Here is a 7500-nt window from a genome sequence, read left to right as displayed (position 1 = left end):
GACGTCTTCAAATGAAGACAACAACATCGTCACCAGCGAATAAAGAACCGATAATTGCATTTTCCCTTCTATCTCACTTCTGGCTTACACACCAATGCCTAATTTCCTTTTCTCATTTCTTCTGATAGTCTGTCTTTTCTTCCTTTCCTTCTCTTTTCCTCTTCTTTTCTATTTTCCCTGTCATGACTTACTCCATTCTTAATTTCCTTTCCTTATTTCTTCTGACAATCTATCTCTTTCTTTGTTTCGTTCTTCTTCTTTTTCTCACCTCTATACACACTTCATTTCTAATTTCCTTACCTCATTTCTTCTGATAATCTATCATTTTCTTTCTTTTCCTTCTCCATTATCTGCCATTTTTCAAGATCTCTTAAGTCTCGTTAGACTTCAATCACATGTTGAAACTTATATCTATTCATTCCTCCTCCTATTACTAATCTTCTTCTTCTTCTTCTTCTTCTTCTTCTTCTTCTTCTTCTTCTTCTTCTTCTTCTTCTTCTTCTTCTTCTTCTTCTTCTTCTTCTTCTTCTTCCTTTCTTCTTTTTCTTTTCTTCTTCTTCTTGTCGTTCTTCATTTTCTTCGTCTTTCTTTCTCCATCTTATCCTTCACTTCCTCCTTTTTCCACTTCATCTCACCTCCCCTAACTTACATACCCCGTTCTTAATTTCCTTTCCTCGTTTCTTCTCATAATCTATCTTTTTTCTTTCTTTTCCTCCTACATTATCCTCCATTTTCAAAGATCTCTCTTTTAACCGACCATCATTCAAGTCTCGTTACACTTCAATCACATTTTGAAACTGATATCGATGCATTGTTACTATAATTCTTATATCCTACATCATCTACTTCTCCTACATCTTCTTCTTCTTCTTCTTCTTCTTCTTCTTCTTCTTCTTCTTCTTCTTCTTCTTCTTCTTCTTCTTCTTCTTGTCGTTGTCGTCTTCCACTTCTTTCTATTTTTCTTCCCTTTTCCATTCTTTTTACTCATTATCATTGCCATCATCGTTTTCTTCAACCACTTTTCTTCTCATTATTTATATCTTTGTTATTATTATTATTATTATTATTATTATTATTATTATTATTATTATTATTTATAAATTTATTATTTTTATTTTATTATTTATATCTTTGTTATTACTATTATTTATATTATTATCATTGCTATCATTATTTATGTTGTTATTATTACTATATCATCATCATCACTGCTATGTCAACCTTAATTTCAACACAATTTCCGCACCATTATACAACCGTACATCTTGCCAAGGACGGTTTTACAACAGATATTCGCTCTCTTAAAAATAATTATTATTCCTTTTTTTTTAATAGCTACAAAGCCTCAAAAACATTTAGGGTTATACAAACCAAAAGACAACGAAGATTAACTTAGAAACGTGTGAACAATAAAAAAAATAACAATTTGAGAAACAAATCTTAATAAAAGTCACTAATATGAAGAAAATGTCATTCGGGGGCAACCTAAGAAGTCAGCAGATCCCGAGTCACCCTACTCATCAGGAGTACCACGGCAAGCGCTGCTTTCTCCTCCATAAACTCCAGTCTACAGGCGTGTGCTTAAACCAGGTTCGTTTACTAGTGCCAGTTATGCTACATTCCCCCGTCTTTCAATAATAATAGCAACAACAACAACAATTATAATGGTAATTTCTTTGGTGATGACTTACATAGAATGAAAGGATGGGTAAAATGGTAGAGTGTACACGACATAAATATCAACAAAAAGGATTATACATTCTATAGATCAATAAAAGAAAACGAAAAATTTCACAGTAATGTGATTCTTCTGATACAAGAAGTTCTCTGGGGACAGTCAATGAACCCCACCCTTCAAGATATTCCTGAACACCAAGAACAAGTGCCCACTTTAATTCCTATTCTTCGACAAACAGATTTATACTTAGAGCGGTGTATCCACTCCTGTCATTTTCGCCACTTTCACCCACCTGCGCTAGGGTCGGATTTTCAATTCTATTTTTATCCTTGTTAATACATCAATTTGTTTGTGTGTGTATGTGTGTGTGTGTGTGTGTGTGTGTGTGTGTGTGTGTGTGTGTGTGTGTGTGTGTGTGTGTGACAGAGAGAAAGAAAGAGATCTGTTGCTGGTGTTAGAACAGGGAGATCATGTTTCACCAGGCATTTTCTGATATCTTTCCCAATCACATTCGATGATGATGATGTTGGTAGTGGCGGTGGTGGCTTCATTGTTTCTGTTAAAAGTTTTCCATGTCTATTTGCCTTAAAATCTGTTGTTGTACCACAATAATCTGTTTTCACAACGACAATAGAGCGCATCCCAATCAACTCCTCTTTCACTGCCTTTTGATAACATTCAACACTCTCTTCTCTTATACCATTAACAAGTTTCACTGACTTGTCTAATGTTTTCTCCATGGAGGGAGAAACGAAGTTTTCATTGCAGAATCAAAATGAAATCGAGATTTCCCTGCAAAATGGTGGACAACGTGCAAAAACATACACATCAGATGGCGACAAACAACTTATCTTGCAAGATGATATAAATCTCGAAGCTGAACGCATGGTTTTCTCTAATTTATGAAACCGATGTCAAGCATTACTATCCCAGTAATACTAATAATAATCGTTTCTACTAAAGACACAAGGCCTCAAATTTTGTGGGAAGGGGACAAGTCGATTACGTCGACCCCCAGTACTCAACTGGTACTTATTTTAGCGATCCAGAAAGAATGAAAGGCAAAGTTAACCTCTGTGGAATTTGAACTGAGAACGTAAAGGCGGACGAAATACCGCTAAGCATTTTGCCCGGCGTGCTAACGATTCTGTCAGCTCGCCGCAACAAATCGAGACACACATATATATATATGTGTGTGTGTGTGTCTGTGTGTGTCTCGATTTGTAGCTGTAATTCAAAGGAGCCAGCCTTGTCATATTCTCTGTGAGGTTGAATCTCCCTAAGAACTAAGTTAATGTCATGCATGTCTGTAGAGTACTCAGCCATTTGTGAGTTAATTTTATACTCGTGTGTTAATGAAAAGTGAAATTGACATCCAATATTTGCTGTGTCTATGTATATATATATATGAAATTCTCTTCGGATTTATGTATCTAGTGTCTCTCTCACTTTCTCTCTTTCTCTTTCACTTCCTTTGTGTCTCTCTCCTCTTCCACTTTTGAATTAACAATGTATATATATATCTATGTATCAACTTCTCTTGCGATGTGATAAACATTTAAAAACACAAAACGAACGCCATCACCACTCACTGTCTCTTTCACTCTCTCTCTCTCTCTCTCTCTCTCTCTCTCTCTCTCTCTCTCTCTCTCTTTCTCTCTCACTCTCTCTTTCTCACTCTCGCTCTCTCTTTCTCTCTTACTTCCTCTCTGTCCTCCTCTCTCTCGCTTTGCCACAACAGGTACGTACAAAATCAAAAAGTCAGCGTATTAATATTATTATTATTATTAATGATAATAATAATAATAATAATAATAATAATAATAATACCCTGATGCAATACCAGGCAGGGGCTATCATGGTTTCTGATCTTAACTGATTGGAAGTGTCATCATGGACATTGTTTGCTACAGCAAATATTCTCTTCAATACCACAGATTTGCTTGTCAGTTGCTTAACCTTCACCAGTTGAGCATGTCCCTTAGTAGCTGACGATGTATGTATCTCTGATCACGATAAGTAGTGGGGGAGCATCATAGTCATGTGTTGAGAGGAATTCTTTGGGGTTTGGATAATTCACCTCTGGAAACATGGGTATTTCGTTCAACATCCTTAAAGAACCCTTACTCAGGGACCTTTTGAGCAGGATGGGCTTGTCGACCTGACGAAAATTCTAACTGGGCCCCACCTGCGAGGTAATGCGCTGTTAATCTTGATATGAGATCATCAAGTCGCGCGCATATGGTTGTGATGCATGTGCCTGGTGTACCCTTATCAGACGGGTAGTCATGATGGGTATAATGGGCTTCGTATATTTTACCCCAGTGTCACTTTGATGGCATGCACCGCTCTCTCACTCAATAATAATAATAATAATAATAATAATAATAATAATAATAATAATAATAATAATAATAATAATAATAATAATAAATATTAATAATAATAATAATCTTTTCTACTAATGGCACAAAGCCTGAAATTTGTGGGGAGAGAACTAATCGATTACATAGACCACATTGTTTCACTGGTAACTAATTTATCAACCGTGAAAGAATGAAAGGATGAAAAGGCCAAAGTCGAACTCGGCGGAATTTAAACTAAGAATGTAGCGATGGGCAAAATACCGTGAAGCAAAGGATTCTGCCGGATTCGAATATTGGCACAAGACTAATAATTCTGATGAATTATATTGTCCCTAGTGCTCGAATGGGTTTCCAAGTCTGTGGTTTCGAGTCCCATAGCGTGGAACATTAAGTGTCTTCTACTATACTCCGAGGCTGATCAATACCTTGTGAGGCAAGTTTGCAGACGGAAACTGTGTGGAAGCCTTCCTATATCGGTATAGCGGTATTTATATATGAACGTGCGTAAGTCTGGGCATATGTATAAAAATATCCATATTTATGAATGTAGATGTATATGCATGCAATTGTACATTTTGGTTTAATAAATGTATAGAGTAGAATTTTTTATGTGTTTGTATATACATATATATAAATATATATATATATATATATAAAGAGAGAGATACAGAAGGGGGAAAGAAAGAGAGAATAATAGACAGATATAGACTCATCGATAGATACACAAATATATATACAGAGAGAGGGAGAAAGACAGACAGACTGACAGACAGACAGGGACAGAGAGACAGACAGAGAGGCAGACACATAAAGAGATGCACAGATATATGATTGTGTACAAGCATACATATATACACGTTATCTATCTATCTACACACACACACACACATATATATATATATATATATACATACATATATATATATATATATATATATATATATATATATATATATATATATATATATATATATATATATATATATATATATATATATATATATATATATATATATATATATATATATATATATATATACATGTATATATACACAATCACACACACACACACACATACATATGTATATTTCGGGGTGTATGTTTCTGCGTGAACGAGTTTGTGTTTGAGTGTGCCTGTGTATATGCAGATGTGAGGGTGAATGTGTGTTTGTTCGTTAGCGCATATTAATAGGCGAGTTAAATAGACCATTTGGCTCCTTGCCACGCTTTTCACGTGATATACAATCACACATACACATATTCACAAATGTGTTTGTGTGTGAATATATATGTATATATTATATATGTATATGTGTGTGTGTATATATACACACACCTATAGATAAACAAAGCATGAGTGATATACTTGCATATATATATATATATATATATATATATATATATATATATATATATATATATATATATATATATATATATATATATACATACATACGTACATACCAATTCATGTATCTGTATACATATTTAGGCATGCATATACGCCCACAGCCCACACACATCCATGTACACACGCTAATACACACATACACACACAGATTTGATGAATGCGTATAATATTATGAAAGCGAGAAAGAATACAAATCTAGCTTTGGGCACTAGAATTAATTTTTTAGCTATATGCTTTTAGCAAATTAAGAACCACTTTTAAGAATCGATTTGTATCAAAGTTAAATGTTAACAGGTTTTCTAACAAATTCTGTAACAGGAGTTATGGTTTTCAGTCTAAGTGTCTGGATGTTCAGTCCTGAATATGGCTTTAAACCGCATTCCACAATAGGGCCCTGGGTCTAGAATTCCAAAGTTTTGAGGAGTGTGGAACCACTTCTTAGCTACTAATGCTCCCATGTCTACTCTGGTGCTGTGTAATAGCACCTGTCAGGTGCTATGCGTTAATTAGCCTGCATGTCACGGAATAACCTCCGGTAGTGGAGCTCTGGTTCAGGAATTTCAGCGTTTTAAAGTATGTGGAACCATCCTATAGTCACCCTTGTATTCAGGTCAACTGGCGGTAGTAGCTCCTGTTCCAGCTACGGGTTAATTAGCATATAATGGAAGTAATTCGAAGCATAAGCCATAAATGCTTTTGGAAAGAAGAACACCATTGGGGAGTCAACCTAAGCAGCAAATTAGAAGTGAAGACCATTAAGTAGTCCGGTTCCCGCTTTGTCACCCTTCCCACAACTCCAGGGGCCTCCCCAGCTTTGTAAAACAAATTACTTAGGAAAAGGCTACTACAATGTAAAACCTACAGCTTGCTGGACACCGCAAGCGACTTAACTCGCTGTGTCATTGCAACCAGACTACTACTATGTCTTAGATATGACGTTAAAATATATCTGGTAGTTGGGCCCTGGTCCGGGAATTCTGGTGTTTTGAGCGGTGTGGAATCACCTTTTAGCCACTATTGTTCCTAGGTCTTTTCTTACCCTGAGTAGTAGCATCTATCAGGGTCCCCAGGTAAGGGTTAATTAGTACGTTTGCAAGATGGCCGAAAAATGCCGATATTGACGAATATTCTGGGAGACCTGCAACCGGCAGATCTGAGAAAAACATCACAGATGTGCGGGCAGCTCTGAGGGAAAATCGTCGAATCACTATGCGTGAGTTATCAGAAGATGTGCAGATTAGTTACAATTCAGTTCAGTCCATTATCACTGAAGATTTGGGTATGAGACGAGTGTCTGCTAAGTTTATGCCCAAACTGTTTTCAGTTTACGAAAAAGACACTCGGGTTTCAGTTGCATAAAATCTCCTTGATTGTCTCGAGAACGATGAAAACGTCTTGAGAACTGTGAGTAGCCCTCTGAACAGATATCGCCAAGTTTTTGGCAAAATTTGATGTAGATTCTATGCTCAACTTACTCTGTCATGGTCAATGGCATGATCACACACTACACATGTTCCTTCCAAGCACTGCTATCAACACCGAAAGAGAACTAGAACGTTAAAACTTAGTGCACATGCAGCGCAGAGTTCGAGGTTAATCTGGGCCATGTAGCTTCACTTTGCGTGCGTTAGCTTTGTTTCTATGGCGACAGTCTGGATACTTATTGATCAGACTACGTATCCTTCAGTTTTCTATCTTTCATCTTTTATTTGTTTACGTCATTAGACTGCGGCCGTGCTGCAGCACTGCCTTAAATCTTTTAGTCGAATGAATCGACCCCAGAACTTACTTTTTAAGCCTGGCACTTATTCTATCGTACTCTTATGCCAAACCAGTAAGTTACGAGGACGTGAACACACCAGTACCGGTTGTCAAATGGTGATGAGGGACAAACACAGAAACACACGCATAGATATATATATATACATATATATATATATATATATATATATATATATATATATATATATATATATATATATATATATATATATACATATATATATATATATATATATATATATATATATATATATATATATATA

The 7500-nt window shown here is 35.7% G+C and overlaps 1 protein-coding gene across 1 annotated transcript in view; it reads right to left on the bottom strand.

Annotated features, from left to right (window-relative positions):
- Window positions 1-7500, bottom strand: part of LOC106873734 (carboxypeptidase D) — a 235135-nt gene that overhangs the window by 117407 nt on the left and 110228 nt on the right. The gene's annotated exons all lie outside the window — the stretch shown is intronic.

The sequence above is a fragment of the Octopus bimaculoides genome, chromosome Z (assembly GCF_046866305.1).
Source record: "Octopus bimaculoides isolate indiv1 chromosome Z, ASM4686630v1, whole genome shotgun sequence".
NCBI lineage: Eukaryota > Metazoa > Mollusca > Cephalopoda > Octopoda > Octopodidae > Octopus > Octopus bimaculoides.
Note: the sequence above shows the minus strand (reverse complement) of the source record. Positions and strands in the feature narration are given on the sequence as shown.